The sequence below is a fragment of the Nannospalax galili genome, unplaced genomic scaffold (assembly GCF_000622305.1).
Source record: "Nannospalax galili isolate Female #2095 unplaced genomic scaffold, S.galili_v1.0 scaffold567, whole genome shotgun sequence".
Classification (NCBI taxonomy): domain Eukaryota; kingdom Metazoa; phylum Chordata; class Mammalia; order Rodentia; family Spalacidae; genus Nannospalax; species Nannospalax galili.
In genome coordinates, this window is record NW_008357638.1 from 1,399,244 (window position 1) to 1,411,732 (window position 12,489).

The 12,489-nt window shown below is 41.9% G+C and overlaps 1 protein-coding gene across 1 annotated transcript in view; it reads left to right on the forward strand.

Moving 5' to 3' along the window:
- The window catches only part of Atp8b1 (ATPase phospholipid transporting 8B1), a 148,999-nt gene that overhangs the window by 50,990 nt on the left and 85,520 nt on the right, over window positions 1–12,489 (forward strand). The gene's annotated exons all lie outside the window — the stretch shown is intronic.

Sequence of the window (12,489 nt, forward strand, 5' to 3'; positions counted from 1 at the left end):
AGCGGATCACATTCCTCCTCTTGGCAGACAACATTGGTATTGCTCTTGGTGCCTGAAGTGAAGCCTTGTTGAGGCCACATGGGCTTGAAGAGGTGAATGTAGCCAGCCTCTCACTCTCCCCCTGCCCTGCTCTGCTCTTACAGCCCTGAGTGCTGCTGGTCTTTCTACAATTTCTGCCTCTGCCTTTCTGTTTTAGTTCTTCCTCATTCCTAAAACCTATCTCACCCCAGCCCTGGGTTCCTCATCATCTCTGTAACTCCCACATAATCCAGCCCCAAAACACTGAGGAAATAATAATTGACTTACATGGTCTACATTGGAAAGCATTAGAACTTGTAGAGCTCTTTGGTGTAGGACAGGCATACTTGTACCGTGGAAAGTTCAATGCAGTTTAATTAAGTCCTTCATTTCCTTTGCCTAGCCCTTCTTGTGTGCCATGGTGTTCTATGTAGGTCTGTAGTTTGGCTCTTAAATATCTCCCAAAGGCCCATGTGTCAAAGGTTTGGTCCACAGCCTATGGCGGTATTAGGAGGTGACTGAACCTTTAGGAGGTGGAGGCAGGTAGAAAGAAGTTAGTTCACTGTGAGCATATACTTAAAGTGATATGGGGGACCCCACTCTCTTCCTGTCTGTCTCTCTTCCTAGCTGCCTTGAAGTCACTGAACTTCCGACATGCCCCCACCATGATGTACTGTTTCTGCTGCCAAAAGAAACAAGCCAACCACTGTGGACTGAAACCTCCAAAACTGAACCAAAATAAACCTTTATTCTAAGTTGATTACCTCAGGCTTTTTTGTCACAGTCATGGAAAGCTGACTAACAACAGTTGTGTGGAGGAAGAAAAACAGCTGATATTTGGAATGGTTTCGTGGTAGAGCAAACTCCAGTGCTTCCTAGACAGAACTTGAATTGTAGCCTGAAACCATGCCTGCCTCGCTCACTCTATCACATGTAGCCCAAAGCTCAAATATATGAGGAGAGAACTGAAGTCCTCTGGGAGATAAGCTGTCCTTGGCAAGTTCCTTGGCACCTCAGTTATCTCATGGGTAAACCTAGCAATATGGCTCAGAATATTTCCCACCACAACTATATGAGGTGGTGTATGCAGGATGACACTTTGTGAACTCTAAGGAAGGGCTGCCTGTCCTATGTTACCAAGAGGGAGTCCTCAGTACAAGCATGTGGAGGGTAGTCCATGACAGAGCTGGACCAAGAAATCCCTTTCAGTGGATGAAGACAATCTGTTTTCTCTGAAAGGCAGAAGTGTAGCTTTTCCCGTGGTTGCTACACAGGCTGAAAGGAAAAGATGGATGGCTCTGGGGTAGGCTTCTGAGAAATGGGATGAAGCCGAGGCCCAGGGGCCTTTTCTCTTGAGAGTGAGGATGGCTGCTGAACTGTCCCCCATGGTGGTGGTGCTGATGGCTACTTTGTTTTCTATTGGGAAGAAGTTAAATGTGTGTGTTAGGAACTGCAGACATATTGTCTCCCCATCAGTGTAAAGTTCAAATTTAATCTCCTCTTTGATATACTTCATTACTATTGCTTCATGAACTTTCTTGTCTAATTACAACTGTCATCAGGCTTTTCAGAATTTCCTTTCAAGAATATTGGGTGCAGTGTGTGTCTGGACTAACCAGGATAAAAAGAGATTTCCATTTCTTTTTAGATGAGGACTTGTGATGATTAGTTTTAAATGTCAACTTGCTGCAATTTAGAATCACCTCAGAAGAGATCCTCAATTGAGAAATTGTCTTGATCAGGCTGGCCTGTGGGCATGTCTGTGGGGGACTGTGATTGTGGGCAGCTCCTTTCCCTGGGCAAGAGGTCCTGAACTGTCAAAGACAGGAGAAAACTAAGTGAAAGCAAGCAAGAATCCATGTGTTTATTCTTTCTCTGCTCTTGGCTGTGGATGTGATGCTTTAAGTTCCTGCCTTGACTTCCCCATGATAATGGACTGGAATGGTAAGACTAATAAACCTCTACCTCCTCTAAAGTTGCTTTTGGTCAAAGAGTTTTATCGTAGCCACAGAAATGAAACTAAGGCAGAACTCTTCTTGGGAGTAACTTGGAAATAATAGTGAACAATTAGGCAATGTGTTGTAAAGTTATGACTACTGAGATTATTGGTGTATGTATTCTGTTGCTGCATACCTCTTTACTCCAAAGCATAGCAGCTTAAGCTAATACAGATATACTATCTCCAAACTTATGGACAGGTGCCTGGCACAGCTTAGCTGAATTTTCTGCTTCAAGATTTCTTAAAAGGCTGCAATGAAGATGCCAGCTTGGCCCAGGGTCTCACCTAGATACAGGACTATGGAAGGACGTGCTTTCACTTTTACATGGTTGTTGGCTAACTTTATTTCTTTGGTGGGGTCCCAGTGCTTTCTGGCTGTTGCTAATACCACTTCATGTGTTGATTGGTACTGCTTCTTCAAAGTCAGGAAGGGGAGAATGTTTCATGGCATGAAGGAAGTCACTGTTGTTTGTAACCCAATCATAGACATGTCTTCCCATCACCTGTGCCCTGTTCTGTTGCTTGGAGGCAAGGCACCAAGTTCACCTTATAGTCTTAGGGGAAGGGATTATTACAGGTGTGGGCACCAGGAGGTGGGGTCATTGGAGACCATCTTAGGCTCTATGTTAGAGGTAAATTGTTTTTTCTATTTGGTATAGAACATATAACAAAGAACACAAGGCACAGGACATAGAAATATAATATATACATTTATATGTCATGATATATGCTATGTTGGGAAATAGAAATATAATTATACATTTATATGTCAGGACATGTGCTATGTTAAACATTTGCCAGCATTACCTTTAATAATCATAAGCAAGTGAAATGAAGAAAACTATATTTCAGAAATTCCTTTCTTAGCTTGGCATAGTGGTTCATTTCTATGATATCAACAGTTGAGAGGCTGAGGGAGGAGAACAGAGTAAGTTTAAGGTCAACCTGAGCCACCCAGGGCTGTGTGTGAGACTGTTTCAAATCTTCCCCTTGTTTAAAAAAGAAGAGGGAGAAAGATATCCTTTCTTGTTGAGGGCTGTGAAAAAGACAAAGAGTGAACAAAAATGAATATTCTGAATCTCCTTGTCTAAGCTTGGGTCTCCTTGGACACAAATCAAGTTATACAACAAAGATAGCGTTGACTGGAGCCATGGACTTCCTCCATCTCTGAGTTCCCATCACTGTTATGAATGCATACAGATCATCTTGCCCTGGTATTTGAAAATGTAATTTTGTTTTGTTCCTATTTTCCCTTCATTTAAATCTAGAAACCTGTGGTAGCAGCAAAAGCATCTGTTTTTATTATTTTGACTTTGGAGTGATTTTGTTGTGAAGACAGAGCAGCAATTCTCTCTTGTACAGTTTTGAGTTCCTCTCTCGTTCATCCCCGCCTCCCCTGCAGTGGGCATAGGAGATTTTCTTCATTCACGTCATAGGTTTTGAGGAGTCAAGCTCTCAAATGCTGGATGTTAGAAGAGCAAGTCTGGAAATCCTGCCATGTATCCTTCTGTCTTCTGAACTTTATGACTTTGAGGGCTGGATACTTCAGAGACATGGGAAGTTGAATGCCAAATTTTGGTACCAATGATGATTCTCACTGCCTCCTATTCCCTACCCACTGCTCTTTTTAGGCAGATCTGCAGAAAAGTCTAGAGTCCAGTAACAAGAGAACTTCCTGGCAGGAGACATTCCTGGACAGAAGAGAAAGTTTGGTCCTGATAGAGGCAGGTTCATCCTGGAGTACTGCTCCTTTAAGTAGGGCAAGAGAGGCAGAGCTACCCATATAAAGTCCTGAGCATTAAATCAGAGTTCTAGAGAAGTCCACTGTATCAGTCAACTCTCCATTACTGTGATGAAGTGCTTTCAGATGAGCTACCTTATAAGGTAAAGAGGTTTTTTTGTAGTACACAGTTTTAAGTAGGCTGACAGTCTACATGGCAATGCACAGGCTCTGGCCACATCCATTCTTGGTGGATTGTAGTGTCTGGGACCCATGTAGTAGCGAATGACCACATCTCAAACAGAAGGCCAGAGAGAGGCTGGGTGGTTCAGGCTAAGGCTTTCCTTACAGTCCTCTCAAGAGTTTATCTCAGTCTCTTTTGAGGACCCAACCTACTAGGCCTAACCTCTTAATGGCACCAACCTCCTACACATTGACCCTTGGTAGAACAAAACCATATCCAAATCATAGAACCTGGCTATTAGAAACCAGGCAGGTCCTAACCATCATACCCAGCAAAACCCTCCTCTGGGGGAGGGGCAGGGGTTGGAGGAATTCCATAACTCTAATAGACTTTGCCTTTGATTCTTTGTCTTGAAAGTTTTTTTTTTATATCTTTCAAGAACAAGGAAAAGCTGGAAATGGAACTAGCTTTCACACTGTCTATTAGGCATCCCAAGGGCTTTCTCAAGCATTAGTTATCTAAATTAATTGTTACTATATCTGAAAGGTGCCAGGTGAGAAGGTGCATGCCTTTAATCCCAGGACTCAGGAGGCAGAGGCAGGTGGATCTCCGTGAGTTCAAGGCCAGCCTGGTCTGCATTGTGAGTTCCAGGCCAGCTGGAGCTACAGGGAGACCCTGTCTCAAAAAGTCCAATGGAAAAAAAAAAAACAAAAAACGATATCTGAAAGTTAACTATCTCCCCTCTGCTTTTTAACCTATAGGAAACATAAGCTTTTAAAATGTTAAGTAATACACTAAAGTTACAAACTAGTGAATAGTAGAGCCAAGGTTTGCATCTAGGCCTATAATCCTCTTCCTCCCTGTCTCCCTCCTCTCCCTCCTTCCCTTTTACCTTGCCTTCTTCCCTCCCTCCCTTCCTTTTTTTTTTTAGGGCTTCTCTATCTAGCCAAGGCTGTCCTCAAGCCTGTGACCCTTCTGCCTCAGCCTTCCAAGTGCTGGGATTACAGGCAGTACCAGATGCAGCCCCTATTCTGGCAGTGAGATGTTGTGACATAAAACCATCATCAGTACCTGACCTAGGAATGCTGTCACTATATGACCACAGCCTCTTTCTCCATCCTGACACCCACTTTCCCCTGATAACCTACTGGTTATCCAGGACATCTTAGACTGAGATCTGTCTTTTGAAAGTGGACCTGCCTCATACCCACCTTCATCCTTGCTGGGTATCTTTCATTCTGTGGTGACTGGTGCATCAGGATTTGAATGCTCAGCCACTGTTTTAACCATCTAGCCCTTTGGGATGGTGACTTTTCCATGATCTACATTGTGCTGATATCTGGAATAAGGATCAATCCCTTGAACTGGGACGTGGGAGGAGGAAGGAGCAGGATTTGATCTGAATTAAGTCCATTTGTGTTATTAGACAGGAAGATTATTTTTGTCAATGTACAGTTACATTTATTTGATAAACATGGCATTTATTATAATACTGAAATCAAATGATCTTCATTTTTTAAGAACACAGTACACATTTCTAGCAGTGATATAGTTATGTAGTGATATGGGTGAAGTCTTTACAAAAAGCCAAACAGTTTAGTGGCTACTTGTAACTAAGCTGGTTAAGAGTGGTTTCTAAAGATAGGTGACTGGAAAAACCCTTGAATGCTACAGCTCATGGATGAATATTTTTTAATGCCTATAAATCCTTTGTCTATTTGCTATTTCTTTTGTTTTCTTCCTTTCTTTCTTCCTTCTTTCCTATGTATATGATATGTATGTATGTGTATGTGTGTTTGAGACAGGGTGTCATGTAGCACAGGCTGGTCTCAGCTGCTTAAGCAGCCGAAGCTAGCCTTGACCTCTGGATTTTCCTCCTGAGTTCTGCCATTCCAGCTGTGCCACCACACTCATTGACATGATGCTGGGGGTCAACATTCAGGGCTTCTTGCGTGCTAGGCAAGAACTCTACCAACTGAGCTACATCTTCAGCCTTTTTATGTTTGTTTCATGCAGCCCACATTGGCCTCAAACACTATGTAGTGGCTGACACTGGCCTTGAGCTCAGTGTCTCTCTCTGTATCTCTCTGTGTTTCTTTCTCTCTGACTTCGTTTTCTCTCTACCTTGCTTTTGAGGACAGGATCTCTTACTGAACCTGAGGCTCACCAATTGGGCTTGACTTGCCGATCAATAAGCCCCAGAGATCTTCCTGTCTCTGCCTCCCCAGCACTGAGACTATGTGGGCACACTGCTGTGCCACACCCAGCTTTTTATGTGGGTGCTAGGGATCTGAACTCAGATCCTCATGCTTGCTTAGCAAGCACTTTATCAACTAAGCCATTTCCCCATCTCTTTAGCCTTGAACTCTTGAGCCTTCTGCCTCTGTCTCTAAAGTGCTAAGATTACAGCTATGTGCCACAGTGCCTAGATCTGCTTTTCCTTTTAGTGCACAATTTTAAGTACACAGGTGAAGAATAAAATACTATCTTGGGGGACTGGAGAGATGGCTCAGTGGTTAAGAGCACTGGCTGCTCTTGCAGATGATCTGGGTTCAGTTCCCAGCACCAACATGGCAACTAACAACCATTCTTAACTTCAGTTCCAGGGGATCTGATGCCCTCTTCACACCTCTGTGAGCATTTCTATGTAAGAACATATGATGCATTTACATATACGAAGGCAAAACACTAATACACATAAAATAAATGAATGAATGAATAACAAAAATTTGTAAATGCTGTCTTGGAGGCTTACAAGATGGCGCAGCACTTGCCACCAAGCCTGACAACCTGAGTTCAATCCCCAGGACCCACATGATGGAAGGAGAGAGCTAACTCTTGCAATGTCCTTTGGCCTCCACACATGCACTGTGGCATCTATACCCATGCACACACACAAATAGACAGATAGATAGATGATAGATAGATAGATAGATAGATAGATAGATAGATAGATGATTGATACATAGATAGATGATAGATAAATAGATGATTGATAGATAATAGAAGATAGATAGATAGATAGATAGATAGATAGATAGATAGATAGATAAATTGTTTAAGAAAATACTATCTTGAATTGGGCATGATGTACTGAGGTTCACAGCTACAGTACCCTCATCCCAAGGGGAGCAATGGGATGTCATCCTACTGGCTGTCTGACATGCATCTTTTCTGGTTACACATTTATAAAACAATTAAGGGAGGTAATATCCTCCTCATTGATAAGACAACTCTGTTACTTAGCTACATTTCCCCACCACTTAGCCAGGTAGTTTATTTCACATTCCCAATGTGTGTGCAATATACCTAGATTAGTACAAATTTTGTCTGGCTATGGACATTCAGTGTTGACCAGCTCTTTTATTACTCTTATTTGCTTTCATTACAGTCTTGGGGGTCATTGGGCTTTTTTTTATAAAGGTCCAGAGAGTAAGTAACTTAAGGCTTTGAGCCTGCATAGTCTCCATAGTGCGTTCTATAGTCTGTTCTGCCCCTGTAGTGCTAACCTGGCCATAGACCCTAATATACAGATGAATGAACAAAAATGTGTTCCAATAGGACTTTAAGAAAAAAGGCAATGGGCCAGCTGTAGCCCCTGGGCTATAATTTGCCAACTGCTGTCTAGACTACTATCCCTGTGAGGACAGAGCCAAAGCTGCCTCTTCTGTTGTAGACAGAGCACTTGGTTCTAGGCTATTGTGATGAATAAGAAAGGTAAGGCCCTCACCTTCACAGCCTTAAGCAGCTCACCAGAGGTCCTTGATTTTGTATGTGTGCTAAAGTCTTAAGTGCTACATTTTTGGTGGTCTTGAAACAGCTTCATCACGTAAGACTTCTGAAGTTGGTGGTTCCTTTTTTCCCTCTTTACTGAGCTTTGGCCTTTGAGCCTTCATCCAGTACTGCTGGAGTCTGCTAAGAGAGTGACTGAGCTGGGTGGAGAGGAAAAGGACTTTGGTAGCAGGCAACTCTCGAAGGCTTTGAGGTCTTTGCTGGGGGGTTTGCTTGCTCTTTGCCTCCAGGTCTTTGAATGCCAACTGTGTGGTGCTGGGTATCCACAGACTCAGCTGTGTTTCTGTAGAGATTGCAGTCTCATGGGGAAACAGGAAATAAGTAAAACTCATGTATATTTACAATTTGTGGTAACTCTAGGAAGGAACAAATGGTAGTGGTTATAGGCCAGTGGTAGCAGAGGCAGTGGCCAGATGACTGCCTATTCTAAGTCATCAGTGGATGGGGATTTTAGAGTTGAGGCCTAAAGAATGAGAAATGGTCATACATAGAACTGGGGGAAAGGCATTTCAGCAGCAGGAAGAACTTGACCAATGGCTCTGAGCAGGAAAGGAGTGTTTGGTTAAGGAACTAAGCAACCCGGTGAGCTAAATAGATATTATTATACTATGTTACCCATGAGGAAGCTAAGTTCAGCGGGTGAATGTCAGTCAGGATCCAAGCTCTCCATTGGGGTAGTGTATAAAATACTAAAAAGTATAAAGACACCATACAGAAACATTTTTATGTAGTTAAATATATGTAACAATTTTTTTCCATTTCAACCATTGCCTTGGTCTGTTTTTCTGCAGCTGTGTGTAATCAATCATCTTAAATAGGTTTATTAATAACAAATAGAGGTGTGTGTAGCTTACCCAGGACAATTCTAGAGTTTGGGACCTTTTTCAAAGGGAGGCACTTACATTTATATACTAACTAAAGCATAGATGCCTTTATATTATAAAGCCACAAATAAGGTTGATTTCAACACAAGGAAAATCCCAAATAATAGCAATTGATAAATCCAAAGATATCTGAAAAAAAGAAACATAAACTCCACAATAAAAATCAACACTAAGCCAGGCAGGTATGGTGGCACATGCCTTTAATCCCAGCACTTTCGAGGCAGAGGCAGGCGGAGCTCTGTGAGTTCAAGGCCATCCTGGTCTACATAGTGAGTTCCAGGCAAGCTGGGGCTACAGGGAGACCCGGTCTCAAAAAAAAAAAAAAAAAAAAAAACCAAGTCAAACCAAGTGGACCTGTCTACTAGCTATTGACATTTGTGCTAAGAGAGGAACAAAGCATGCTAAAGGAAGCGTGCCAAGGTGTAGAAGGTCTCATGCCTGTGCTTAACTACCCTAAGGAGATTCCATGTTTCACTTACCAATGAGAGAATATGTTTTAGAAATAATTTTGGAGATGGAAAGGATTAAAGTCCAAATTTCTCTTTCTGTTAGCTGTTGTAATAGCACTTATCTAATTATAAAAACAAGTGCTAACAATGATGCTGTCTGATGTTTATTGAGTACAGCTGCAGGTGATCCATAAAGTTGAATACTTGGTATGCATTATTCACTTAAAGATTTGTTCTTATTTCTGCGTGCGTGCATGCGTGCGTGTGTGTGTGCGTGTGTGTGTGTGTGTAGGGAGATGTGTATGGTGCCCAGGAGGTCAGGAGAGAGTATCAGATCCCTTGGAGCTGGTTACAGGCAGTTGTGAGACACCCAATGTGGGTGTCAGGAACTGAATTCCTGGCCTCTAGAAGATCAGCAAGCACTCTTAACCTCCTGAGCCAATATCCCCAGCCCTAATCATTGACTTAAAATGAGGCGTGTCAGTTGGTGAAATTTGTGTGAATAACATACTACTTTGCATATATGGATTTATAATTCACCTTTAACCCCAATGTAATTGGACTTTTGTGACGTCACTCAATGTGCTACCAGTTGTGTTCTCAATTGATATGCCCCATTCCATAATATGAAGACCCTTGATCTATTTGTACAACTGATACTCTTTAGGTATCTGACTTGCTTCTGGTTGTTACTGTTTTAAGTAACACTAAACAAAAATTCCCACAAAATGCTTGAAATATTCCTAAGTGTCCATTTGTTGGTATAAAATTGTTTTAAATAGCAAAGATTTGGCATAAAACTTGTAATCAGTAAATAGTTCCTTTGTAAGCAATTTACACTCAATTAAAATACATAATAAGGTAGAATACATCAGTAGAGTATAGAGGATCTTTCTTGGAAAGCAGTTGTTTTTTGCTGTGAGGTTTTTAATGTTCCAAAGTTTTGGTTTTTATTCTCCATTGAGAACAGGTAATGATACCTTCATCAGGTTGCTGTGGAAGTTTCAAGAGAGCACTGTCTGTAGAACCTCCTGTTGTGGACTTGGTGTACAGTTAACACTGAATGAGTGTTCACTGCTATTGCTAACAATGCTGAGTACATGGCAGAGTGACACAGGTAAACAATGTCAGGCTGTATGACTGTCCTCAAGTAACCTGAGGAATTTCTGAAAATATTTTTCCAATATAAATATGACCCAGGGTGTCCTTGTTACTGGTGTAGAGTCACTTCATGCAGAGGGACACACACACATATTCTAGCTAGGGAGAGTGGCCGTAGGAGGGTAGGAAGGCCATGGAGTGTTTCCTCAAAGTCATTAGAAAACCATAAGGCCCTGAGCTTGTGTTTAAAATGTGCCACAAATGAAAGGCTCAAAGTATTAGTATTCAGAGGAAAGAGATCTCTTGGGGCTAAAGTTTTCCAGCTCTGCCAGCAGTCCACAGTAAGAAATAAGATTCCATAACTACATATTACTATAATGCAGATGAGTATATGCCTCTCAGTATTGTGAAGCTCTTTATCAAACAGTACTTATTCTTACTACATGAATGATACTTTGATGTTGTTTAACCTATTTTTTATTTAAAAAAATTTGAGTTTTTGAGAAATTCATACAGTGTATTCTGATCATATTCAAAAACCTTCCCCCATCTCTACCCCCATCCTACTACCTTCCCACCCCACTTCATGCCCCCTATTATTATTTTCTTTTTTTAAAGGCCTATTGAGTCTAATTTGTGTTCCCCAAATGCTCTTGGGTATGGGCCCATCCCTTGGAGTCTGGTCAACCTACCAAATCTCACATCCTTAAAGAGAACTCACTCTGGTCTAGTATGATAGTTCAGCAGATAAAGGCACTTATTGCCAAGACTGAACAACCTGAGTTCCATCCTGAGACCCACTTGGCAGAAACAGAGAAATGACTCTCAGAAGTTGTCCTCTGAACTCCATATGTGTGCCATGGCACACACATGCATACACACCCCTCCTCCATAAAGGAATAAGATGTGATTAAAAACAATTTTAAAAAAAAGAATATTGGGGCTGGAGAGATGGCTCAGTGGTTAAGAACACTGACTGCTCTTGCAGAGGACCTGGGTTTGATTTCCAGCACCCACATGGTGGCTAGCAACAGTCCATAGCTCTAATTCCAGGGGATCTGATGCCGTCTTCTGACCTCCGCAGACATTGTATGACATGGGTACACTTACATGCAGGTAACACACTCATACACATAAAATAAAAATAAAAGTAGTAAATTATTTTTAAAAATAAATTTAAAAGAATATTTACTTTCCCTCTCCCAGCAGCTGTCAATTGCCAGTAGATCCTAAGCTAGGTCTAGGGCTTCTTGCCCACCTCCCTCATCCATGCTGGGTATTTGTCTGACTTGGGCTTGCACAGGTCTTATGCATGCTATCACAGGTGCTGTGGGTTCATATGTGCAAGTACACTGTGGTGTCCAGACAGCACATTCACCTTATATTCATCTACTATATTTCATTTTTATAACATGACAGCACACTCAAAGTTGTGGGTAGAGGCCTACAATTTGAAATATTGTTTTAAGATTAATATGCTCTGGGGCAGGAGAGATGGTTCAGCAGTTAAGAGCGCTGGCTGATCTTGCCGGGGACCCAGGTTCAATTCCCAGCACCCACATGGCAGCTAACAGCCATCCATAATTCCAGTTCCAGGGGATCGGATGCCTTCTTTTGAACTCCAAGGGCATTGCACGATACAGGTGCACTTAACATACATGTAAGCAATACACTTATACATATAAAATAAAAATAAAAAATAAAAAAGATCAATATGCTCGTCTAGAGAAGAAGGGAGAGAGATTGATTTTTGTAGCTATATTTTTCCTTTGTATGTATTGTATGTGTGCACATGAGTGAGTAGGGCTACATGTGTGTGTAGGTGTGAATGTGCGTGTGCATATGATTGTAGAGGCCAGAGGTAACTTCAAATATTTTCTTCAATCACTTCTCCACCTATTTATTTAATTTTATTTATTTACCAACCTATCTATCATCTGTCTGTCTTGTCTGTGCACATGTGCTCATGCCACATCATGGGTATGAAAGTCAGAGGACAGCTATGGGAGTCAGTTTTCTCCTATCATGTGGGTCCAGGGATCAAACTCATATCATCATCAGGCTTGGTGCCTTTTCATCATAAGCCATCTTCCAGCTCCTGCACCTTATATATTGAGACAGGATCTCTCACTTGAACCTGGAGTTCATTGATTTAGCTAGGTTGGTTAGCCAGTGAACCCCAATGATTCTTCCATCTCCACCTCCTCAGTGCTATGATTACAGAAATGTGCTGCAGTGCCTAACTTTTTACATGGGTCCTGGGGATTGTCTTTAATGTACACTTTGGGGATCCAAATCAGTTCTTCTTGCCCATGTGGCAAGCACCCTCCTCCCCCTGCCCC